Below are 27596 nucleotides of genomic sequence, written 5' to 3' on the forward strand. Positions count from 1 at the left end.
GCATGAAAAGAATAAAATTAAATTAAAATTGGAATGGAAAAATTTATTTTTTATTCTCTACTATATTGCTGAAAGAAATTCATTGATCTTTAAAGAGATCTACTATACCTAACCTAACAGCCATGAATAACTCTTGTGAACTCACAACAGTTGCAAGAGAGTCGTGGTAGCTCAGGAGATAGAGAGTTCAATTCTCTATGAGGTGAACCGGATTCGAATCTCAACGATGGCTGGTCGATACGAATTCCGCACCCGACTCGCATCGAATACAGTGCTAACGTAAAATATCCTCAGGCGTAGACGGATCATGGGTTAGAGTCCCCTTGCATTCAGACTAACCATGGGAGGTTTTCCTATCCATGTAAGGCAAATACGGTTTAGCTACATGAAGTCCTCCACGAAGACAAAATTTCTCTCAATACTTGATCCAAGAGTTCCCTTGCCTTCTGGAAAGGGTTAAAAATTACAAGGCTACGAACCACCCTCATTAACTTTTGATAAGATAAGACTCAATTTTAAAGGTTCGAGAGGATGACCTCAAATATACTAATTTGAGATATCGTATAATCAAGTATCGTATTGTAAGTAATAGTATTATATAATCAAGCTTAAGAAGTGCATATATCGACTTCAACTCAGTTCCGTATTAACCCTTTAACGCAGAATTTGTATTAAACCTATCTTTCATACTTTTTTTTAATTATTTTGTATTAATTTAGGTCAAAATAAGCAAAACATATTATATTTAGCATTTTAATAATTTATGGTTTTGAAATAAAGCATGAAACACGGGTGTTTTTTTTCTGCGTTAAAGGTAAAACCTTCCAAATCCTAACAAAAATTTGAACTTATTTAAATTTAAGAGAAACACGTATTCATAATTGAAATATCTTTAATTAAAAAACTCAATTATTGATAAGTTTTTGATAATGAATGAAAAAAAAATCAAACTTTTTCAGAATTTTATATTTTAGTACAAATATAATTCCGATATCTAACGGATAATCTAATCATTTAAAAAAAACTATTTAACTGTTTTTTTTTTTATAATTTAGAAGTACCAAAATATATTTTTGTTTGTAAATAGAGCGCGTCAGAAAAAAATATATAAAAATGACACCGGTGTCCCCATCTCCGTCAAAGTGTTAAAACTGTAGCAAATTAAAATAATAAGTGATGCAATGCTCTTCAAAATGTTTTGGTGCGCAGTAACAGAAAAAAATTAAATAAAATAAATAACATATAAATAAAAATAAATAAATTTTGATGAGGATATGATAAGAAACACAATGGAACGTATTAGTAGCAATTATTTTAAGAAACTTGCGAATGTTATCAAGTGTGGCCGGTTTAGCCATTAATAAAAGATAAACTTAGGCTGATTTTAAACTCCAAAGCCTATGCTAATACGTGCTTTGAGACACGAGATTATCATTTTTGTCATGTATTTAGCTGGTAATTTGTCATGTTAGCGATTTTAATATATTGATTATTGTTGTCTGTAGTAAAAGTAATTTGTCAACACGCATCTATTTTAAAATGATAATTATGCTTATCATTCTTCGAAGAATGTTTGAAAAATGGTTGTAAATTGATTAATAGCTATTGATGGTATTTATTGTGTTGGAACTATTGAAAGTTTATAAGATAAGATTATTATCCGATTTTTTTAAGTTGTTCGATTTTTAGAGCAATTTGGTGAAGGAGTTAAAAGTTAAAGAATAATTTGGAGCGGCTATTAAGCAATTTTGAAGTAACAGCTTTATAATTAAGACCATTTTGTGCAATATTTTTACCCACCTAGATTTGGTGACATAAAATTAATCTGTCTCCTTAGTTGCGGTTTTCTAAAATATTGATGTTTGTTTTATTAACCTCTTGCTTACGGTTGACACAACATGTGGACCACATGTGCTGGAACAACAAGGTAAACCGTAAGTAAAGGGTTAAATTGCATATAAATTACATTATGTGCAATGTATTACTTATTAACAAAAGCATTACAATTTTTTTACTTATTTTATCATTGTCTTTTTGTTACAAAATCTAACAGCATGAAAACCGGAGTGTTTTTTTTTTTATGATTGGGAGTAAAATAGTTAATAGTTGTTGCCAACTGAAACTTATAAATACAACACGTAAAAGAAGATTGCACATAAAAGAAGAAGTGCCACGTAAAAGAAGATTGCTATAAGATTATTCTAAGATGTAAGCGTAATAAGGAAGCAATTTTTCTACTTTTGCGCCAAATATTTAAAATTATTATTTTTAAGAAAAATTAAAACGCCAATGTCATGTCAATGCTAGAATTTTCAATCAAAGAAGTTGCAGACCATTGTATTTCAAAATTTTACTTTCTGAAAAGTTATATAGCTGAAGTTATATATTTTAGCTGTGTATTAGAATATCTATGTTGAATATTCATTGGAATATAGAATTTTCAAAAGGAGAGTTTGCGAAATCCGCTTTTCCAATACTATGGTTGATGCTTCATTCTTTCTTACTAATGAGAAATTTAAGTAAGCGACCACGTGTGCACTATTATATATACACCGAAGAGCCATTACATTATCTATAACAATCTTACCACCCTCCATCTATAACAATGGGCTCGCCCAGGTTTTCATGGTTTCTCGCCCAGGAACAATGTTTTCATGGGGCACATTAGGACCCATAATCTTCATAGAACAATCCCTAACGTCTGTAAGCTACTTGAGCATAGTTGCAGACCAGGTTCACGCATTCATGACAACAGTTTTTCCTGCGGGGGATAGTGTTTACCAACAGGATAATGCACCATGTCATAAAGGTCGAATCGTCATGGATTGGTTCGAGGAACATTCCAGTGACTTTCAAGTCATGTCTTGGCCCCCAAATTCACCTGACCTTAATCCAATAGAGCATTTGTGGTCCTACTTGGAAAACCAAATTCATGATAATCTAATAAGATTGATGATTTTCGTGATTTTCTAAATAAGATTGAGGGAATTGCAGGACCAGTTGGTGAGCGCTTGGTACCAGATACCTCAGACTACCTATCAGCACCTTGCGGAATCAATGCCAAGCGTGGGTGCTAGCAGTTTTGAGGGCTAAAGGTGGTCCTACATGTTATTAGCAGGGTGGTCATAATGCAATGGCTCTTCGGTGTATATATATCTATACACTTGAGTTATTCCGATACTCAGCTCAAGAATTCTGTTCTCTTCTAAATAGAAATTGGTTAAAAACTAAAATATTATGAATCTATACAGGTGTATGAATCAACTGCTAAACCATAGAGCAAATTGGGGGTTGCGTATTAGTTGCATAACTTAAGTTTGAGTGCATACCCGTTAGAAATACTATACGTGTGAGATTGCACTTAATGAAATCATCTGCAGTACGCAGAAAAATAAACGCACCACTCTGAATAACTTCACATTCTAGGACTTCAATCTTAATTTTGCAAAGATGTGACTAATTAGTCCGAGCTGTGGTGGCGCAGGTTATAGAGCGTTCGCCTTCCAATGAGGTGCACCGGGTTCGAATCATAGCGCATCCAGCTCTTACCTACCACGGTGCAGATGTAAAATATCCTCAGTGGTAGACTGATCATGGCTCATGGGATACAGCGTTCGCCTCTCCATGAGGTGAACCGGGTTCGTATTCCAACGATGGCTGATCGATTTGAGTTGCACACCCGGATAACACCGACCACAGTGCTGACATAAAATATCCTCAGTGGTAGACGGACCATAGGTTAGAGTACCATTGCTGTTAGGTAAACTGTGGGAGGTTTTCTTGGTTTTCCGCTCCATGTAACGCAAATTGGGGTAAGTTCCATCAAAAAGTCCTCCACGAAGGTAAATTTCTCCCAATACTTGATCCATGAATTCTTTTTTCTTCTGGATTGGGCCCAAAATTTCAAGGCTACGGAGGTAAACATTAGTAGTCGTAAACCCAAAATTGGGTCAGCTGTTAAATGACGGTTATAAAATTAATTAGTGCAATCGGCGCAGTGCTGACATAAAATATCCTCAGTGGTAGATGGATCATGGGTTAAAGTCCCCTTGCCGTTAGGCGTACCGTGGGAGGTTTTCATGGTTTTCCTCTCTATGCAATACGCAAATACGGGTTAGTTCCATGAAAAATTCCGCCACGACGGCAACTTTCTCCCAATACATGATCCAGCAGTTTTCTTGCCTTCTGGATTGGGTTCAAAATTACAAGGCTACGAAATCGAACATTAATTAGTCGCAAGTTTAAAATTCTGTCGGCTGTTCAACGACGGTTATGAAATAAAATGAATTAGTGCAGACGATATTTTAAATAACAAAATCTGACACAAAAATGTACATTTTCTAAATAAACATCTTTTTTCGACGGAACCGAATTTTTGATGTCCTAAATATAGGAAGTAGCTGCAATCTTGTCAGGAGAGCAGTCCAAAGCTTGGACCTGTTATTATTAATTATACTTTTTGCATAGGGCTCAATATTTCGATAATTTTTTTAGCAAAGTAAAAACGTTTTGCACACAATGATAAAATTCGTTTAGCAAAAGATAATTAAGAGTCAAAAAAATTTGAATTGTAGGGTGCACAAGTTTTTATATTATTTTGAAAAATGTAATTTTATGAATCAAAATACAACATTAGAACGAAATCGATTAAAAAATTCCAGTAAAATCAAATTTTTTAAAAAAGTCATAGATTTAAAATTTCATTTCTCAGTAACAATTCGAAAGATTAAGAAACATTTATCTTAAAATTAACCGTAATTATTTGACAAGAAAGGGCCTGAACTTTGAATAGCTTTCCTGACGAAACTATGGTAATCATATTTCCCAGATTATGGCTACCTCCTATACTTTGGGGGTCAGTAATCCAAATCAGTCAAGAAAAAGAAGTGTTTATTCTAAGGAAGTACGCTTTTGTGTCTCATTTTGTAACTAAAAATATCATCTGTAGCATATTTCAAGTCACCCCCTCAAACCATTAAGTTCCGATCATCAGATCAAAAGTTATTAAGGATGGTCCATTTTTTTTCAAACTGTACAATTATTTTGATAATACTAAATTTAATAATAATATAATATGGAAGAATTTACCCCGACCCGCCCTTAATTAGGGCATACGGGTAAATGTTTATTAAAATAAAAAAAATCCAGAAAACAGTACAAATATAAGATACATAAAATACACATCAGACATGGCAACAGCCCATGAACATGGCGGGCGTAGAGCAGCTAAAATCATGTAAGGTGATAAACATTTAAAACAGCAAAATATTAAAAGTGTCAATTAAAAGAATAATTTAAAAGAACAATTTAAAAGAAAAACGTGCAAAATTTACAAATATAATATAAAATAATATAATATAAAATAATAATAATAATTTAGTAATAATAATTTAATGATAATAATAATTTAATAATGATAATTAAATAATAATAATAATTTAATAATGATAATTAAATAATAGTAATAATTGAATAATGTAATAATAATTTAATAAAGATAATTAAATAATAATAGTAATTGAATAATGTAATAATAATTTAATAATGATAATTAAATAATAATAATAATTGAATAATGTAATAATAATTTAATAATGATAATTAAATAATAATAATAATAATAATTTAATAATGTAATAATAATTTAATAATGAAGTACGTTAATAATAATTTAATAATAATTATAATTTAATAATAATGTAACGTTAAGTTTGATGGCGAATGTGTGTGAAAAAAGGTTTGTATCTCGAATGATGAAAACATTATTATTTATTGAATATTTATTAATATCTACAAGCCGAAGAATCAGATGACTCATATTTCCCAGTGACCTATATATTAAACAATATAAATAATGAAATGTAAATAATAATAAAATAAAATCGTCTGCCTTATCTTATCTCGATTAAAATATGCCCGAAGCGTCACCTCCAAAACAAAATAGATAAGACACGCAATAATAATAGTAAAAATAACGCTCCCACTATTTCATTTTTCCGGTACGCAAATATAAACAAAGCACAACAAGAAATAGATTGCCATAAATTGTAACTATGCATTTTATATTTATTGTAATTTATTAGGAAAAATAATTAGGAAAATAAGAAGGAAGTGGGCTCGCTCAGAACATAAAAACTCGATACACGAATCGAAAAAATTCTTTTCACACCCAAAGGTTGTGATCTTTCCTCCAATGCTTACTCTAAAACGATCAACAAGGGTTCGTAAAGCATGTAAATTTGTGTTTTAGGATCTGAAATAAGTGTGGGAAAATAAACTGAGTTTATTTTATTTAAACTTTGTTGACTTGGTTTTGATTTGATACTGGTTTTGTAATTACGGAAGGTTTCCTTAATAAAAACTAAGCGATATATGAGTTTTTATTGAACGGGACCGAAAATCGTATTGTCTGCGTTTGAATTGAAAATTATATTAATAGCTCTAAATGATTGAAAATGCAATTTCAATTATTTATTTTTGAACTAAATAAAAATATAGAATTTAGCCTATTTTCCTGATTGAAACTAAAGACTGGCTCAGGTACTTTTTAACTACATGGCCCTTATTAAGGCGTGGAATATCGCCAAAATACACCAAAACGTCATTCCAATTAAGATTTTGAGATTTTTGAGAAAGAATGCCATGCAGGTTTCAGAGGATACATGTTTCTTGGAATTTAAAAAAAACGTATAAAAAATTATCGACTACTACCATTAACTATAAATTGTATAAAAATCATGAAAAAATTTAAGATTTATATTTAGAAAGTCAGGGAGAAAATTGTGCCGGATAGAAATATGGGATGTAATTGTGCTTTAATATTAATATTTATTCTTTAATATTCGAGGTATTTTTTAATTTATTTTACTTAAGTAGATAGTAAGCATAAAAATATTAAGGCATTGGTATAGAGAAAATGTGCCTAATATGCCATTACATGCAACATCTCTATTTTATTTTATAGCCGCGTTGAACAATTTTGAGTTTACGACTATCAATGCTCAACTCCTTAGCCTTGTTAACTTTGAACCTAATCCAGGTGACAAGAAAACTCCCGTTTCAAGTATTGGGAGAAATTTGCCTTCATTGATGACTCTTTGAAGAAACTAGCATGCATTTGCGTTACATGGAGAGGAAAACCACGAAAATCTTAAGCTTAACGGAAAGGGTACTCTAACCCATGATCCGTCTACTACTGAGGATATTTTATTTCAGCATTGTTATCGGGGCAAGCCGGGTGTGGGACTCTTATTTCTCTGATATGGCAGAAGATTTAGTTTTACTATTATTTGCATTTCATTATTTATATTGTTTTATATATAGGAACCACTGGGAAATATGAGTTATCTTATTCTTCGACAAAGTCATTGATATTAATAAAAATTCAATTATTAATTAAATTTTTTTTCATAATTTTTCAGCAAACCGTTTTTTTATTATTCGTATTTGAAACTAACTGTTAATTCTTTTTATTATTATTATTTAATATTTTATTATTATTACATCAGTTATTTTTTCAAGTCTCATACTCTAAAATTTCCCCTTCATCAACATTTTCTTTAATTTATTTTATTAATTTTTTAAACGCATAAGTATATCATTTTAAATGGAATTTAAAATATGCACGTTTTGAGTTTTTGAACGAAAAGAATGAGCTTCTAGCAATAGTGAAATGTATGAATTGAAAATAATGCCAGGAAACGCTGCACTAAACTAACTTTTTTTTTAAAAAGAAATACTTAACAAGTAGGATACTACCCATTTTATTCTGCAGTTTGAATGAGGGAATATTAAAATTAATCAAAAGAAGAAAAAAAAATGTCTAAACAAACTTCAAAAAGAAAATTAATAAGTCGTGCTTCATAACAATTGGATAATTTTCTTAGTCCAATAAACTCATTAAGAGGTCAAAGTTGACGTTAGGTTGGAGAGAAGATTATTAAAACTTGGTAATACATTCTGTGTCTGCTGAAACAAGTTTGTAAAATCATTTAAATTTCATTCAAAAAGCATTCACGATAAATTTTTTAAAAAATTTTTGTAACATTTTCTTTGATAAAAATTTTTTTAACTTTAATAAAAATAAGTACACAAATGGGTATATTAACTGTATGTTTTAAGAGAATTTTAAAAATATCTATAAAGGGTGAAGTTAAAGAACTTAACTATTTTGAACTATATTTCTGCGCATCTAATTTGGACGTTATCACACTTTTCAACAGTGTTTAAGAATAATAGCAAACAATGCGCATGTGTCGTCATTGCATGCGTTGCTATGGCGACCGCTGCTGTTTGATAATTTTTTTCAGAATTCTTTTTTTCACTTTTAATTTTGTTATGCATTAAGTTGGTGAGTTTATTTTTGAGATATGGGACCAGAGAGATCCCATAAATACTTCTTGAGTTGTGAATAAAAGAGAATTTCATCATTTGAACGTTATTTTTCTTTTTACCGTTTGAATTAAGAATAAAAAATGCTAACTTACAGTTCAAACTGGATAGTATTCAGGTGAATGTCACAAATAAAGTGGGCTCCAAACTGATTTACATGGTCCCAAAGGTAAGAGTTGAAGCAAGAAAAAAACGATGCCAAGGCCTAAACTTACCGAGGCTGAAAATGCCAAAGAACGTAGATGGGAATACCTTAAGCGTTACACACAAACAAAAAAATGAAAGGATTCCGTTCGCAAACGCAAACATGAAGCCCGTTCCTCCCATAAGTACCAAAGTGGTTGACAGAATCGAACCCTACCAAAGAGCGAATCGTGGCTCTCTAAACCCCTTTCATGCAAACATGAGAACTGGGTGTTGATTACCATTTAGGGATAAAAGGATCCATAGTCAACGTACCCAATTACGCACACGACCGTGAACTGTCTTCCAACCAACATAAATGATTCATTCACTATTCTTGTAAAATTGAAAAAGAAAAAGCCTAGTTTTCAAATCCTATTTCATGTATGAACTTGTGAATCCGAAACATATGTGTGATGTAGCTTACAATCTCCTTCAAAGACCATTGTACCAATCCGTAAATGTTAATATTGATCTCGATTGGCTGCTCAATGTCTGTTCAATCATCAAAAGAATTTACACAGAATCTGTCTGAGCTGTATTCAAATATGCCTGCGAAATTATGTACCGAACAGTTCACGATTAACTGTTGAAGTCCAACATAAAAGCAAAAGTCCAAGATGCTCCAAGATAAAGTCCAAGAAGAAAACACGATAAAACTGCTTTTCTAAAAAAAAATTAGACCACAACCATTTTGCCAATGGGTAACCTGTGATCGTCTTGCGGCTATCACAATTTTTATTTATTTTCTGGAAAACTATTAATTTTTTTTTAATTTGGATATAAAAATCCGTTTATTAATCTGTAATAGAAATTAAAAGACGATTGCATTGCAATCCTGGGGGTTAAAGAGCGAACAGTTCAGGGAACAGATCTTCTGGATCCCTCTCTTCCAACTCAAAATCTTCCCATGTCAGCTGCCTGGACTACAGCCGTTGAAGTTAAACTATTTCTAGAAGGCCTATGGGATAAACCTTTAGATTAAGTTTTTGTGAAGGCCAGTGCGAAAAGTAAGCCCCTCTGCTAAAAATGTGTCTTTTCTAGTTGGCATACCAGCAGACAATTCTAGATTANAACAGTGCGCATGCGTCGTCATTGCATGCGTTGCTATGGCGACCGCTGCTGTTTGATAATTTTTTTCAGAATTCTTTTTTTCACTTTTAATTTTGTTATGCATTAAGTTGGTGAGTTTATTTTTGAGATATGGGACCAGAGAGATCCCATAAATACTTCTTGAGTTGTGAATTAAAAAGAATTTCATCATTTGAACGTTATTTTTCTTTTTACCGTTTAAATTAAGAATCAAAAATGCTAACTTACAGTTCAAACTGGATAGTATTCAGGTGAATGTCACAAATAAAGAGGGTTCCAAACTGATTGACATGGTCCCAAAGGTAAGAGTTGAAGCAAGAAAAAAAACGATGCCAAGGCCTAAACTTTACCGAGGCTGAAAATGCCAAAGAACGTAGATGGGAATACCTTAAGCTTTACACACAAACGAAAAAATTAAAGGATTCCGTTCGCAAACGCAAACATGAAGCCCGTTCCTCACAAAAGTACCAAAGTGGTTGACAGAATCGAACCCTACCAAAGAGCGAATGGTGGCTCTCTAAACCCCTTTCATGCAAATATGAGAACAGGGTGTTGATTACCAGTTAGGGATAAAAGGATCCATTGACAACGTACCGAATCACGCACAAGACCGTAGACTGTCTTCCAACCAATATAAATTATTCATTCACTATTCTTTTAAATTGAAAAAAAGCCTAGCTTTCAAATCCCATTTCATGTATGAATTTGTGAATCCGAAACGGGTGTATGATGCAGCTTAAAATCTCCATCAAACACCATTGTACCAATCCGAAAATATTAATATTGATCTCGATTGGCTGTTCAATGCCTGTTCACTCATCAAAAGAAATTTCACAGAATCTGTCTTAGCTGCATTCAAATATGTCTGCGAAATTATGTAGCGAACAGTTCACGATTAACAGTTGAAGTCCAAGATGAAAGCAAAAGTCCGAGATGTTCCAAGATAAAGTCCAAGAAGAAAACACGATAAAACTGCTTTTCTAAAAAAAAATTAGACAACAACCATTTTGCCAATGGGTAACCTGTGATTGTCTTGCGGCTATCACAATTTTTATTTATTTTCTGGAAAACTATTAATTTTTTTTTAATTTGGATATAAAAATCCGTTTATTAATCTGTAATAGAAATTAAAAGACGATTGCATTGCAATCCTGGGGGTTAAAGAGCGAACAGTTCAGGGAACAGATCTTCTGGATCCCTCTCTTCCAACTCAAAATCTTCCCATGTCAGCTGCCTGGACTACAGCCGTTGAAGTTAAACTATTTCTAGAAGGCCTATGGGATAAACCTTTAGATTAAGTTTTTGTGAAGGCCAGTGCGAAAAGTAAGCCCCTCTGCTAAAAATGTGTCTTTTCTAGTTGGCATACCAGCAGACAATTCTAGATTACGTGACAAGAGGAGTTCTCATGTTAGACAGACAGTAAATAAACTAGTTGTCGTAAGTTTTTTTTTTTCAAGAAATATAAATTTGGTATAAATGGGTTAATGCCTGATATCAATCGAGACCATCCAAAACACAGCATATTTATACGCGTTTTTTTCTCTTACTTTATTTCCGAAACATTCACTATATAACAATTGATATACTAATTTATCCGGATAATAAAGTGTCAGATTTAAATTGTGTTTCTAACAAAGAGTAATACATCAGATTTCCTGTTTCTTCCACGAATTATAATGACATTTAACATAACAATTAAACTGAGATGTTCTTTAGTTTTGGCAATAAAATTCTTTTTTAAAAAAATTGCAGAACTGAGGTTTAATTACCTTACTGATAGAAAAGTGCTATACTAAAGAATACGATCTTTCCCATATATGAATACAATTCCATTTTATGTCCTGTTAAAACATCGAACTAAATCGTATTATTGTATTCTATCATCATCGACGATGATAGAATAGTAGACTTCCGCAATTTACTCATCATTTATTTTTTTCTTCTAATTTCGAGGATTATTTCTTATAGAGTGGGTAACGATAGCATTTTTAAAGATATGTGATTAAAGTAAGTATTAGGGAGGCGAATATATTTCTAATGGAACAAAAAGAGTTGTTCTATTTCTTATATTTTTCTTGCAGGTCATGTCATTTCTCAATTGAACTCTTCCGCGTTGAATGTTGCCAACACGGTTTGCGAATGTTTTCATTTTTGTTAAATCAAAACAACTCCAAGAGAGAGAAAAATTTTCTAATTATTTTCGAACATATAGCGGATAATATATCCAACATTCATGTTGGGATAATATTTTTATTTCAATCGTGTTGTTTGTTGAAATTGACTCCAAATTATACTACAATTTTATCAAATTCTTAGAAAGTACTTTTTTAAATAATATAGTAGTACCATTTTTATTTCAATGGAGTCACTTGTTGAAATTGATGACTCTGATTTTGAATTATACTAAATTTTTATAGAATTCTTAAAAAGTACTATTTCAGACATTGTAGTAGTACTATATTTATTTCAATGGAGTGGATTGTTTAAATCCATATTATACTAAATCGAATTATACTAAATTCTTAACGAATTTTTAAAAAGTACTATTTCAAACATTGTAGTAATACTATTTTTATATCAATGGAGTCGATTGTTTAAATCTATAACTCTGATTTAGAATTAAAGCAAATTTTTATAGAATTCTTAAAAAGTACTTTTTCAAACATTGTTGTAGTACTATTTTTATTTCAATGGAGTCGATTGCTTAAATCTATAACTCTGATTTAGAATTAAAGCAAATTTTTATAGAATTCTTAAAAAGTACTATTTCAAACATTGTTTTAGTACTATTTTTATTTCAATGGCGTCGCTTGTTAAAAATTATAACTTGGACTCCGATTATACCAAATTTTTTCTCAATGATTGCTGTTAAAAATAAATTCCACAACAATATTAATAAAATTTATTCAAATTATCCTATAAAGGTAAGCATATTTTTAGTACAGCTATACTATGCACTAGTCCAATAATAATTAGAAGTACTCAATTCACTGTGTAAAAATTAATATATTTTTTGAAAACATTGTTCTGTTTTTATGGTAATAGCTCTGAGATATTTGTATACTTATACATTAAACAAATACATATATTTGACCTGAATTATGTGATATTATTTACAAAAGTAACAGGTATTTTATGTTCAAAAAGTACACTCATCGAGTTAAAACAAAATCACGTTTCCTAATAAATCATTTGCGTGATTATAAATAGCAGTTGGAACATGTTACAACTGTGTAAAATTACAAATTCAGAACGGTTATACAGAAATTAATAAACGTTTAGTTTAAAGATATTTTTCCTTTTAAAATATGGTTTTAACTCAGAAAATGAAACCCTATAGATGTTATGCGCGTTGTTTATACAACACCACTTCCCTGTAGTGTCATTATTTTTTATAACTTCCTTAAAGTTAATTGGAAATAGTAAAAGTTGATTTTATTGCTAATTGGTTGGTAGAAACGTCCTAAAAATGAGATTTTGTTGCAAAAGTTTACTAAACGGGTTGTCCTAAAAGGGCAGATCAATTTTCTGATAAGAAGAAATAATGTATCGTGAAGGAGCATTAATTGTATATTTACTTATTAGAAATAAAAAACGAAGTTAGTGATTCTTGTATAGAAATAGCAAATTTAGTTCACGAATAACTTTTTTAAAAAATTACAAAAACTAACTTTCGAAAAAAGTAATAATTAAACTACGTTTTTACCAGCTTCATTGAAGGCGAAACTACTTTTTTGTTGTGTATAAATCTTAAGAATATGCTAATCTATATATTTATTTATCTTACGTGGCACCAAAAAAGGGGTATATTTCTAGCTATAATGGCAACACTATAGTCATGTATAATAATTAATTCTGTTAGGTTATCTTAATAATAATTTACGTACTGTGAACTAATTAGCCATGCGTTAAATATTTGTTCAGATTCATTTTGTTAGGTTGTCTTAAATCATAATTAAATAGTGTAAAATTATTAGCCATCATTAAATATTTGTTTAGATTCGTTCTGTTAGGTTAAATAACAATTTAAGTAATGTAAAATAATTAGACTTCCGTTAAGTATTTTATTAGTTTCATTCTGTTAGGTTGTCTTAAATAATAATTTAAAGTAATGGGAAATAATTAACCATGCGTTAAATATTTATTTAAATTCATTCTGGTAAGTTAAATAATAATTTAAGTAGTGTGAAATAATTAGACATCCGTTATGTATTTTAAAATACTTATCGCATAGCTAATTATTTAAAGTAATTTGAAATAATTAGCTATGCGATAAGTATTTGGTTAAACTCCTTTTGTTAGGTTGTCTTAAATAATAATTTAAGTAATCTATACATATAATAAAAATAAAATAAAGAATTCGTGTGGTGTGTGTCTGTACACTGGATTGCGGGTATACCGTAAGCTTGAAAAATACAACATTTAACGTAAAGTTAACTAAGTACAATTGTAAACAAATTACAAAGTCTAATTTTTTTCCTTTTAATTCAGAGACATTTAAGAAATCACTGTCTTAGCGGAAGCCATTGCTTTTAAAATGAACTATAGACGATTCAGTTTTGTCTCATATTTAAAAGATAACATTTTTGACCCCAATGATAATTAATTTTGGTAAGTATTATTAATTGGAATAAAATAATAAGTTATATATTTAAAGGCATCATTAATAGAGAAATGTTACTAATTCGTTTAAGGGAGCTTAAGAAATTGCAAACTACTACCGATGTCAATTATTTTTAACTAATTTTGGTAATGGTTACTGATTGAAATTAAAAAAAACTATGAAGTAAAAAGTAAAACTAATGGAGATAATGTACTTACTCGTTTCTGGGAACCATAAATGATGCTTAATTTGGGTAATAGGCACTACTGGCATCATGGTAATTGGGGCAGATTAAGAGGTACCAAATATACTTTTATTTTAAAGTATTTCATTAGCAACTTTCATACTGATTATAGTAACACCAATGTTGTACATTTTTGTAATAGATTTTTTACGGCCCCCTCGCAGATATAAGTACAGAAAAAAGTTGCTTGATTGTGGTAAATGTTAAAAATCATGAGTTGCCTCGAGCAAGAGCTTTATGCCAGATAATATTGAACACAGTTAATCTTTATTTTGATTGGATAAACTACTAAATACGTGTTTTGATATATCTATTAACACAAAGCAACCGATAAGTGCAACAAACAGTTATAAGCAAATCAATAAGCATTAGAATTATTTTAGCTTTATTGTTTGTGTCGGTACTTGTTTGAAAATTTTGTGCACGATTTTGGTATGTTTTTCAATACTGATTAATTTATGCTTACTCTTTCACCCCTTCCGAAGAACTGGTGGTCAAATACTAACTAATAAACACACGATAATTTGCACTCAAAAAATAGCAGATGTTTCAACGGTGAAAATTATAAGGCCAATAAAAGAGCGATAATGCTTAAATTCTGAATATCTTATATTTCAAACACTTCCCAGTTTTTTCCCAACATGAACTTCTTTAATTTACAAGCCTGAAGCATTAGATTAGCAATTCAATATAGAGATCAAAGGCAATTACACACATACTTATTAAGTCTAAAATTAAAACATACAGACTGTTTAATTTTCATGTGAATTAAATATTGGTTGCTTTACGATACAGCATATTGCTGTTAATCATGAGAAATTATTAAATTATGGAGAAATAAAAAGTTCTTTACATCAATGTCCCTTTTAACCAACAATGGTTGGTAGTTAGAAAAATCAGGTTAATATTTATTAATCCCATTCGAAATAATAGGTAATAAATACAGCACGGGACTAGTAATTCCGCATTTTAATTTTTTATTCAATAACTTATCAACTTTCCCATGGTATCTTTATTATGTATCATTATAATTTTAATCACGATTTCTAAGGGAACTTAACTCTTTGACGCAAAAACGAAATTTCAAAAAAATTATGATGTTCTGTGAGCTTAAGCCTTTGATGCAGAATTTTTATTAAACATATTTTTCAATATTTTGTGTTAATGCAGGTCAAAATAAGGTGAAAATATTATGGTTATCATTTTAATAATTTACGGTTATGAAATGCAACATGGAACACCGGTGACTTTTTCTGCATTAAATGTAAAAATTTTCCAAACACGGCTAACTTTCAAACAATAATCTACTCGTATCTATATATATATTTCTCTTACACGGCGATAAAAAAAGCCTCATTACAACTCTCCGAATGGCAACGCTAGAAAATCAACCAATAATTGCCGCAAAAAATGTCACATGCCAAATCTAGGTTGGGTGGCTCAACATATAGCGCTTCTAAAAACGNAATTTTTTTAAATTAATGGACTGAAATAACCAGAGTGTAAAATATTATGTGCTTATGCGCATCGTATTTTTTGTTAAATAATTTATTTATTATATATCAGTTTATAGATGTTAACGAGAAGAGTTTTGTGGTTGCTATGGTGACTAATTAGAAGGTAAATTGTTTTTTTGAGTGAGTGCGAGATTTGTTTTTTGAAACTGCGATGCTGTACTTTTATTGTTTAGTTAATAAACCTTCCTTTTATATTAAACGTGTTAGTAGTTTCCTTAATTATTTGATTCGAAGTCCTTGGAGTTTTATTTGAGGACAGTTTATTTTGTATTTTTTGACAAGAGAGAGCATTCTCACCAAACGAGATTTCTTCCGAAATTCAATGTTTTGTTTATGCAGGGTTTTTCCATTGCAATTTCTCTTATTTAAATTTTTAATAGACTTAATTATAGCCAAAATTTTAACCTTTTTAAAGAGATATCAGTTTTAGAAATTTTATCTTAAGATTTTATACTATAGCACATTTCTAATAGGTTTAACGAATTACATGTCATTTATTTGAATTCAAATTTATTTTAATGACTTAGTATTTACTAAAAAGATGTAATTTTTTTTTAAAAAAAAAGTTGTTATATGGATTTGAATGATTGTTTTGAATTCTTAGAATTTTGTGCATTTGCAATGTACCTAAGTTAGTAGCGAGCGAAGCGAGCTTGGTTTGCGAAGCAAACCATATAAGATTGCGTAGCAATTTTCGGGGGTTGGCGAGCGTTAGCGAGCAGGGGGCACAGCCCACTAGTATTATATAAAACGCTAATACGTACGTATGTATCAATAAAACCGATGATATTTCTTTTCTCGCGTTGGCAACAGTTTTCATTTTTAATTGATAGGCTTCGGCGCGCAAGAGCACGTAGTGAGCATCATATGTCTAATCGGGTGAATTCTCACCGAATTATCAAAAAAATTCTCACAAAATTATCTTCATCGAAGCCGATGCTTTACATCCGGCGTTCAGTACTATTTCATATTGTTTTACAACACATGGTTTTAGCCCTCTGGTGGGAAAGACTTTAAAACAAAACTTACAACAGTTACTTTTCTCAACTACTGAAATTTAGAATAGCGTGATTAAGAAAAATATGCGAACTGTTTGCAATTTCAAATTAATATTGAAATGCACAGGTTTAGAATTTTCTACATTGAAAAGTTTTCGGAACTTCAGTGTTCAGAAAAGTATACAAAAGCTAGACGTTAAGAACGTATACAATGAGCGAGCATCGGATTGCGAAGCAATCCGAAATGAACTGCGAAAGCAGTTTCGGGGGTTGGCGAGCGCCAGCGAGCAGGGGGCGAAGCCTCCTAGTTGTTTTAAATTTGCAGTTATTTAGATCTAAGAGAGACAGTTATTTACCATTGAAATTTCTTTAGTTTACAAAATCAATTTTTGATACCTTTTTGAATATGAATGAAAAAAAAATTCAAACTACTTTTTTTTTATTTTATATTTTAGTACAAATATAGTTCTAATAATCTGACCGATATTTTTTAGTGACTATTAAACTGTTTTTATAATTAAAAGTACCAAATTATATATTTGCTTGTAATTCAAGCGTCAAAAAAAAATATACGAAAGAGACACCTGTTTGGCAAGAAAATATCGCAACTTTATAACCTGCAAGATCAGACAGAACTTCTTCCTCAATTATGAAAGTTTGTGCTGCAATTTTGACAGTTTTATGCAATTTAAAGTAAACGTATGCTTTTTAAAATAATTATTAAGCTTAGACTCAAAGAATATAGCATTCAGACACTGCTACTTTTATTTTGCTCAAATAAAAATTGGGACACAGTATATTGGGATTAGGCGTGAGAAATTATTAAATTATGGTGAAATAAAAAGCGCTTTGCATAAATGTCCTTGGTAACTAACAATGCTTGATAGTTAGAGGAATCAGGTTAATATATATAAACTCCATTCGAAATAATTGACGATAAATCCAGCACTTACACAAAAACTAGTTAATTCCTGTGGTTTAATTTTTTATTTAAGAACTTTCCACCGCTTCCCACCATATCTTTGCTATATCTTCCCATGGTTTAAATCACGCTTCTTAACTGAACTTAAAGAAAAGATAATTTTGATAAAACTGAATATTCTAGATTGGCAAGAAAATGTCGTAACCTTTTAATCTTTGGTGTCAGCTAGCACCAAATGCGGGCTGCTTGTGGTATAATTTTGACAAATAATTTTCACCCTGCACACAAAAGGTATTAAATCATTTTGTTGCTTTCTGCGATGAAAAAAATAAAACAACAACAAAAACACTCTCACCTTCAAGTTCAGTGGGATTTTAGCACGATTGCGATAATGGTCAAGTTCTTTAAGGGAATGTATATGAATTATGAATTTCTATGACTTCCATAGTGCGTAGCGTTTTTAAAAAGTGATTGAAGGCGCTTATTTTCGATTTTCGTTATTTAAAAGCCCTTAAAGGTGCTTTTTTCCATTGGGTGTTTTTAAAAAGTGCTTAATTTTCCCTTTTCGAAAAATAGATTTTTTTCTTTACCATGTCGATTTTCGCCGCGTGTCATGCAAAAGCGTGCTTTTCACATTGTTCTATTCAACGTTTTCACAATTCATTCAACCACAATCCATTTCGGCGTACCATCGGTCCATAGCGTATGAAAGCGCCAATCATTTTACATGTTTGATAAAATACAGTACACTCTCGATTATCCGTGCATGGATTATCCGGTTTGCGGATTATCCGTGCTCATTCCAGAGTCACACAAAAAATATAAAGAGAAACATTTTCAGGATTAAGAAAATTTGATTCGTAAAGTTATAACACTACCAAAATTTTGGAAGCAATATTCGTTATTGGATTGCGGTATGTGGAATATCAGCAGCATGGTCAAAGGTAAAATCGTCTACATTATCACGATCTTGGAGAAAGATCATATCGCTTGATGAACAATCTTCCTCAGATGTTCAAGAAAAATATGATAACAGTATTCCAGAACAATCAAAAAAAGTTTAAGGTTTCGAAATTCTTGATGAAGAAAATTTCAAAGATTGGTTTCAAACTGATGCATGTGAGCCAGACTTCCAGTATTTAACAAATGAAGACATCGTTATGTTGTTAAATCAAATAATGATGATAGTAACTGATGCAGAAGATATAGTAATCGAGGGAAATACAGTTTCTCATTCTGCTGCTGTGTAAAAACTCTATTAGATTATATGGGAGGATTTGATTACGGTGACATTACTGCGGTTCGTAAAATACGTGTATCGATATATGGCGAAGACGCATTACACACTTTTTTAAAAGGAAACATTCATAATTTGATGTTATACAGCATGCAAATGTCAGTAATTTTTATATTTTTTTGTACTGATATTGATTTTTTTTTAATAAAAGGAGTTTTCGGATTATCCGTGTTTTTCGATTGTCCGTGTGACCTGTCTCGGTGATTAACCCGGATAATCGGGAGTGCACTGTACTTGGGAGTCAGCATATGCGTCGACTTAGCTTGTTTGGATGAGATTATTGCACTCTCATGTGCAACTCTGCTGCATTTTACAAGCCGGTTTCGATTAGATTATTGCACTCTCATGTGCATTTCTGTTGCATTTTACAAGCTGGGTTCAATTAGATTAATGCACTCTCATGTGCAATTCTGCTGCATTTTACTAGCTGGGTTCGATTTGTTCATAGCACTCTCATGCGCAACTCTGCTGCATTTTACAAGCTGGGTTCGATTAGATTATTGCACTTTGTGTGCAACTCTTCTGCATTTTACAAGCTGGGTTCGATTAGATTATTGCACTATCATGTGCATTTCTGCTGCATTTTACAAGCTGGGTTCGATTAGATTAATGCACTCTCATGGGCAACTCTGCTGCATTTTACAAGCTGGGCTCGATTAGATTAATGCACTCTCATGGGCAACTCTGCTGCATTTTGCAAGATATTCTCAGTCTCAGACTTCATTTTCCATCCTCTGATATCGAACCGAAAAATCTCTCGATCATTTTACAATGGCTAATATAAACAAGAAAAGAGTTCTTTGTCAGAAACTAGTCATTTTATCATGATCATGTAAAGTCATTGAAAATTATTTTGCATTTTGTTAATGTATATTGTGCTTTAAAATGTTTTTTGAGTGCTTAAAAGGTGCTTATTTTTTGTTGAAAGATTTGGCTACGCACCCTGACATCGTAAATTTACTTATTTCACTCTTAACCAATCGGAATAAAACGGAATTAATCTCAAAAGAATGTAAATTAGTAATGAATAATTTAATGACCTGTTTATAAATATGTATTTATTTCACTTCTTTGTTTGTTAATGAATAAATTGGAATCGGAATGAGTTGATCGCAAAACAATATTAATAAGTAACGGAACATTTCCAAATGTAAGTCACGTTTGTTTAGAGGAATGTATAATAAGTGCAATTCTTTCGCTTCTTAATTTGACTATAAACGAATTGAAATTAAAAGAATTAATCGCGAAGTAATGTTTAACTGCTTTCTTATCCTACTTCGTGCCTTGTAGTTGATTTAAGAAGCTATTTATAGCAGATGTGAAGTTGATGGTTTTTGAATAACAATAACAAATTCTAATCAACTACGGAACTTTCTATCTTCTCTCTTTAAAAATTTTATTTGAAATTCTTGTTACACATTTTAAGATAAACTTCATATAAAATCAAACATAATAATTAGTGCTGTGACTATATAAATTTAATATTTACACTATTGCTTAATATATGCACGCAATATTTTACTTATTATTGTATCGTGCGTTGTTTTTTTTATTTTATTTAGGTATATCGTTGTTTTTTAAATTTTAACTGCTTTTAATTGGCATACAAAAGTATCATATCATATTTTTCATACACAGTATCATATATAGTATGATATTATCAAATTTTCCATATTGTATCATAATATGATACAATAGTATCATATTTTTCATATTGTGTCATAATATGATACAATAGTATCATATTATGATACAATAATACCATATGTTCATGAAATATAAAATGCATATAGCCTGAGTATCAGTAGGAGTGAAAAATAAATATCAGATATAAACGTAATTTTTTACCCCCATAAAAAATTTTTAGCCATTGTTTTAAAAAATAGTTAAACAATACTCTAAATTTTTAGCGTATCTGTAAATCTCAGTTTCCTTAGTCCAAACAAAATATTTTTCTATCCTTTTTTTTTGCTGGAACTAAATTTAAAATAATATCATATAAATTAAATTTATTTATTAGTTTTATAAAAAAATTTATTTTTAAACTTTTGAATTTTTGAATCCCAAATAAATTTTCGAAAACATTCAGTATCGTTTTTGTTGAAAAAAAACGTTATTTAATCTATTTGAAATAGTTTAAGTTCGAAAAATTCTACCTACTATGTAATCCCTAAGTTATAAAACTATAAAATGTGTAATTTTTGTTTACTTTTCTTACATGTTTTGGTGAAAAGTACGCTTAGTAGTTTTCTTTTTTTCAAAAATTAAAATTTTTTTTACGTTCTTTGATGTCTATGTCTTCGATATTTCGATACTCAAAATTTATACATTTTTCTTTTTTTAAACTTTTTTAGTAACGTTTCTTATTATTTCATCTTAGACCGAACTTTTATTTCTTTAAACTTTACAAATTTACAATGAGAAAAGAATATCTTTTCATAATTTTTTAGTTTCATATGATAATGCAAAATGGACCTTTGGGAGAAAAAAAAAACGAATAAATTCTTTTTTTATTTTTTACTGTTCATGATCTTAATAATATACAATAAACGCCACACACCCAAACATATAAAAGCACACATCAAAAAGCGGAAAAATAACAGTAATTAGAATTCTATATATGTTATTATTACTCACAATTCACATTACTCACATTCGGGAACATTGACGAAAAATTAACATTTTGCTTACTGCAATTTAGAAATTCTGCAAAATAAATATGGAAGAATTACTATTGAAAAAAATTCCCCAGCACCATTATTTTTGTTAAAAGAAACAGGACTCATTTTCCTCCAAATCAATAACAGAACAAAATTTCAATCAGATTTATAAGGATTGTCAATTATATACCCACAAGTGACGTCATTGTAGGTAAATCGTGTCATTTGTCGATTCAGAAACCAATCAGGTTCGAACACGCGCGTGACGTCGCTTATAGGCGTCCAATTAAACCTGATTTAAATCGCGTGGTTAGGCCTAATCACTTTTCTTCTTTTCGTGTTTCAAGCATTCAATTGTAAATAACAGTATTAAATTTCAAAAGGTAATAAAATACAATTAAAACTAGTGAATTTTAAAATCTAAACTCCAAAGGGTCGTAAAACACAAATAAAAGTACTAAAGTTTTACATCATAACAAATTACTAGTAAAAGTGTGTATATTTTGTACTTGTAGCATTACTGTCTTTAAAAAACATTAACAGTTAAAATTAACTACAACCGTTACACGTTTAATGTTGACTGATATTCTCATCAGATGGAGCTTTTTTCATTAATGCCATATTTGCATATCCCCTAAACAACCAGCAGTCACTAACATTGCATTTTAAGGATAAGGTCAAGTTTTCGAAAATTCTTTTTCGTGTCTGTTTATAAAACGGAGAAAGAATATGAAAAGGAGGTTCTTTAGTTTGGCGACCAGGGTGGTCTAAAATAACTAAACTGGTAGAGAGAGATTATTGGCTTGGGATCTCTTTTGGGTTTCTTTCGGCTTTGTTGCATATCCCGGATTTGGATCATTACTGGTAAAATATATATTTCTAAGCGAAAAGCAAATAAAACTTAAAAATCGTAAGAATTCAATTATTTTCAAATTATTATTTTATTTGCATGGGGAAAATATATGTATGAGGTCTTTATTACAGTATAGCTGCTTCGGGTAAACAAATTGATTGAGCTCGATTCAAAACTTCCCCTTTCGTGCAAATTTCTTTGAATCTTATATAGGGTTATTTTGATTTCAAAAATATATAATTTTCTATGATCAAACGCGGCGTACTTTCAATTCAAAATTGGTGAAATTGAAATTAAAGAGCGGAGAAGTTTACAGTTGACTGAATTTTCAAAACGTAAATAAATAAATAAAATAAATCATAAAATTAACTCACATTTATCACAATAATAAAATAAACTCAAGCATAATATTTTTTTTCCTTTTTAAAAATCGTATAAACTTAATGAGTATAGATGATTTCCGAAAAATTTAGAAATCTGTACAATAAAAAAGAAACATAATTTTCTTTTGCTTTTATAACCTAATTTACTTTAATTGAATTAATAAATAATTCTTTATGTTTTTTATATCTTGCGTAAGAATTATTTAAAAACAGCGTCAAATTGTTTAATTAAAAAATAAAATGAAAATTTGAATAACATATTCATATCCAAAGAGTACTGTCCAGGAGATAAATTATATACGAAATAATATACTGTATACGAAATAGCGTATTATGTACGACATAATATATTATATACTAAATGTATTATGTACAAAATAATATATTATATACTAAATAATGTATTTTGTTCGAAATAATATATTATATACTAAATAATGTATTATGTACGAAATAATACATTATATACTAAATAATGTATTATATACGATATAATATATTATATACGAAGTAATATATTTTATACGAAATAACATATTACATACGAAATGATATATTATATATGAAATAATATCTTATATACAAAATAATGTACTAATAATATATAAAAAATAATATATAAAAAATAATATATAATAAAATTATGTATACAGAGTAAAATGACATACTGCAATAATATATTATATATAAAATAAAGTATATTATATACGAAATAATATATTATATACGAATACTTTCTTGAAATTTACAGAAAAGAATTTAAGAAAAATGAAATATGTACTTAAGGCAATATATTTATTCATTATTATACTTAAGACAGTATATTTATTCATAAATACAATATTAATACAGATACTTACTCTCTATTAAGAGTAAGAAAAATCACAATTGCATTAAAAACACAAGAAATTTCATACTTTATGAACTGTCAATTTCAAATTTTTTCCAGTCGTAAGTTTTATACTTTTACCTTCATCCTAACATCACATAGATAATATTAATATTTCATCATACAAGTTATAAATTTAATCTAAATAGGCATTGGAGATTGTAGGGATTTTTTTATAGATATAGTACAGAAATATTTGGGAGTCTAAGCACTCTAAAAGTTATTCCCGTTAAGGTATATAAGTCGACGCATGTGTTTTACTGTTAAAACTTTTGGCTTGATATTAATTTAATTTTTTGCATGATATTGAACAGCAATATAATGCAAATTTTCTGCAACCTCAATTCAGTGCTAAGTTGAAACATTTTATCGCACAAATTTACTGCAACCCCGATGCGGTACTATGTTGAGCGATTTTATCACGCAAATTGTACTGCAACCTTAATACAGTGTTAAGTTGAATCCTTTTTATCTTTCAAACATGTTGCATAAATAAATTTACCGAATTTTCCTGCATTCTATAGTATTATGCAATTACGGTGATTTTGCACTATTTTATCAAATTAACCATTTTTTTAACTTCGATTGCGCACTACTATAATTTAACTTGAAGGAAAGCAATGTTTAGTTCAATGCACTGTTAAAAGAGCGCTGAACAGAGGAAAAACCTTTTACAATCAATTATGTTTCGCTCAAATTAGCGAGTTAAGGTTTCAAGTGTAGAAAAATGTGAATTCAGATAAACTAAAACTAAACCGTCAAGCTTCAAATGCCGAAATTTTTCTTGCCATAATTTTTTTACATTTTGGAGAAACAAATCAGTGTGTGAAGCTACATGGTTTACTTTTAGTTTTAATGAATTTTTCTATCGTGCAAATTGTACTGCAACCTTAATACGGTGGTGCTAAGTTGAACCATTTTATCGTGCAAATCGAACTGTAACCATAAAACGGTTCTAAAATGGTACCATTTTATCGTGCAAATCGAACTGAAACCATAAAATGGTGCTAAGATAATAACATTTTATCGTGCAAATCAAATTGAAACTATAAAATGGTGCTAAAATGGTACCTTTTTATAGTGCAAATCGAACGGCAACCTTAAAACGATGCTAGGATGGTACCATTCTATCGTGCAAATCGAACTGCAACCTTAAAACGGTGCTAAGTTGAACCATTTTATCGTGCAAATCGAACTGAAATAGTAAAACGGTGCTAAGATACCATTTTATCGTGCAAATCGTACTGTGACCTTAATACTGTGCTCGGTAGAATCCTTTCATCTTATCTATCCGTAAACTTTAATTTACGAATTGAGTTGAAACAAAATTTATTAAGGAAGATTTTAGTACAGTATAGCGTCGTCTAAAGGATGCAGAATTTCTATTTTCTGATATTAAGTTTCAAAGCAACGATATTATGGTTCAACAAGAACTAATTTTTCTGAAAGTGTACTGTGTAATATACATTCAAATGCAAAAAAAAAGTCTATTTAAAAAAAATATATTACAGTGTTTTTATCTTTTAAATAAAATCCGCTCAAAGGTTATTGCACATCTTGACTGAGAGATTTCCTAGAACAGTGGGATTTAATAACAGGTATTTAATCCCATAAATAGCTCCAAAATTTAGAGCTAACTCCAAAACTTCCCCGCTAATCACAAACCATTTAAAACAATAAAAATTACCTATAACTTCTATACAAAACTTCGCGTGCGTTCTTTGAAATGTTTCTTGATTTCAAAACTACAAATTGCGTCCACAAAATTATATCTTTTTTTATTATTTTAATAGATTGTACTAATAAACCCGCACTTTTTCAGGTTATCGTGTCTTAAGTGATTTCCATAGTCCACGACTCCATGTTTCTTATGGCTTCTGCGTACAGGTAATTAAAACACGTTCTTTTTGATCTTTAACCGTAGGTTGATGTACCCTTTAACCTTTTGTACGTGATGTTGGTTTTCTTAAGTTCAATACACCATTAGATTCACGATTTGTGTAATAAATCCCTTTATTCACCATTTAATAATCTTCTATTTGGCAAATTGAGGTAACGCGATTAGTAGTTCCTTATTTGTATGATTTTTTACTGCTTTTTTATAGAGAGTGGATTTTTTTATGAATTGGGAAAATAATAAAAAAAAAAGGGTGCCCGATTTATAGATTCTATTACGAATAGATCACGTTTGTGCTGTATGAATCTTTGTATCTTTTTTTTTTTTTTTAGAAAAAAGGCGGATATATTAGTGTTAATTAGAATGCTTAAAATTGTTCTTACGAACCAGATATAGCTTTTAATTACTGTTTTTTGACGATATATTTTCTTTTTTGACTTATCAAATAATACAAATTGAAACCGGATTTCATAAAACTAGAACTTCCAAATAATTACTGCTGATTAACATTTAATTTACGAAATCAGCCAAATAAAACCTACTTTCTCTATAAACATATTTTTTAACACGTGCACATCTTTTATGAATAAACTTTTTTCAACAGACTTAGATTCAGTTTGAGCTAAATATAAAAAGTAGTAGTATTATGAAAAATTTACCTCGATAGTTTAGTCAAGAAACCTGTTGAAAGTGTAGTCTATATATTGTTTATCTTATTTCCAACGTATATCGGTATGTTTCTGGAACTTTTTAAGCGGATTGAAAACTTTTTACAAACAAGTTTAATCAAGAAACCTGTTGAAAGTTTAGTCTATTTATTCTTTATCTAATTTCCAACGTATATCGGTATGTTTCTGGAACTTTTTAAGCGGATTGAAAACTTTTTACAAACAAGTTTAGTCAAGAAACCTGTTGAAAGTTTAGTCTATTTATTGTTTATTGTTATTGTCGTATATCGGTATATTTCTGGAACTTTTTAAACGGACTGAAAACTTCCTACAAGCATTATGAATTTCATTTATCCAATGATAATAATAAAGAAAAATATTCATTAACTATTGTGTGTGATTTCATTTAATAAAGTTTTGAATTTGAACAATTGGATCATCTTTTTATATATATAAAGGTTTTTGTATTTGAAAATCTCAAAAAAGTTTAATTTTTAAAAGAAGTGGTTAAAAACATTAACCCTTTAATGGGCCCTTTATTTCTAGTAAAGGTAAATTAAAGTATTTTTGGAATTGAAATTGTTTTAAGAACAGTAACTGATATAAAAAAATAACTAATTTAGTTTATAAAAATGCCATTTTTTTGGTGGTAAATATATTTAACATGACCTATTAGGAACTTACTGACTTTTATTTTTCTTTATTTATAAAATAAATTCCTTAAATGCTACAAACTTCAAAAGGAATTATGTATTTTGTAACTTTTATACGTTTTTTAAAAGTGACAAATGGCTACGAATTTTATTCAAACTCACTTCAAGAAAGCGGAAGTTATTGAAAAATGGAAACCTAAATTAAAAGTGGTAAAACGTGGTGGTAAGTATGCTTACCACGACCTTGAAAAGGGTTAAAAAGCCGAAAAGAAAATAATGAAAAGATATAATCTCTTTATCAGCTCATACGATTACATATTTATTTTTTAAAAATGTTAATTTTCCA

At 29.9% G+C, this 27596-nt stretch overlaps 1 protein-coding gene across 1 annotated transcript in view; it reads left to right on the forward strand.

Annotated features, from left to right (window-relative positions):
• LOC107444534 (uncharacterized) overlaps positions 1–27596 on the forward strand; it is a 401614-nt gene that overhangs the window by 112807 nt on the left and 261211 nt on the right. Inside the window, exon 3 of the mRNA XM_043043210.2 lies at positions 25855–25919. The gene's annotated coding sequence lies outside the window, so the exon portion shown is untranslated. The remainder of the gene's footprint in view (positions 1–25854; positions 25920–27596) is intronic.

Source organism: Parasteatoda tepidariorum, chromosome 6, assembly GCF_043381705.1.
Source record: "Parasteatoda tepidariorum isolate YZ-2023 chromosome 6, CAS_Ptep_4.0, whole genome shotgun sequence".
Classification (NCBI taxonomy): domain Eukaryota; kingdom Metazoa; phylum Arthropoda; class Arachnida; order Araneae; family Theridiidae; genus Parasteatoda; species Parasteatoda tepidariorum.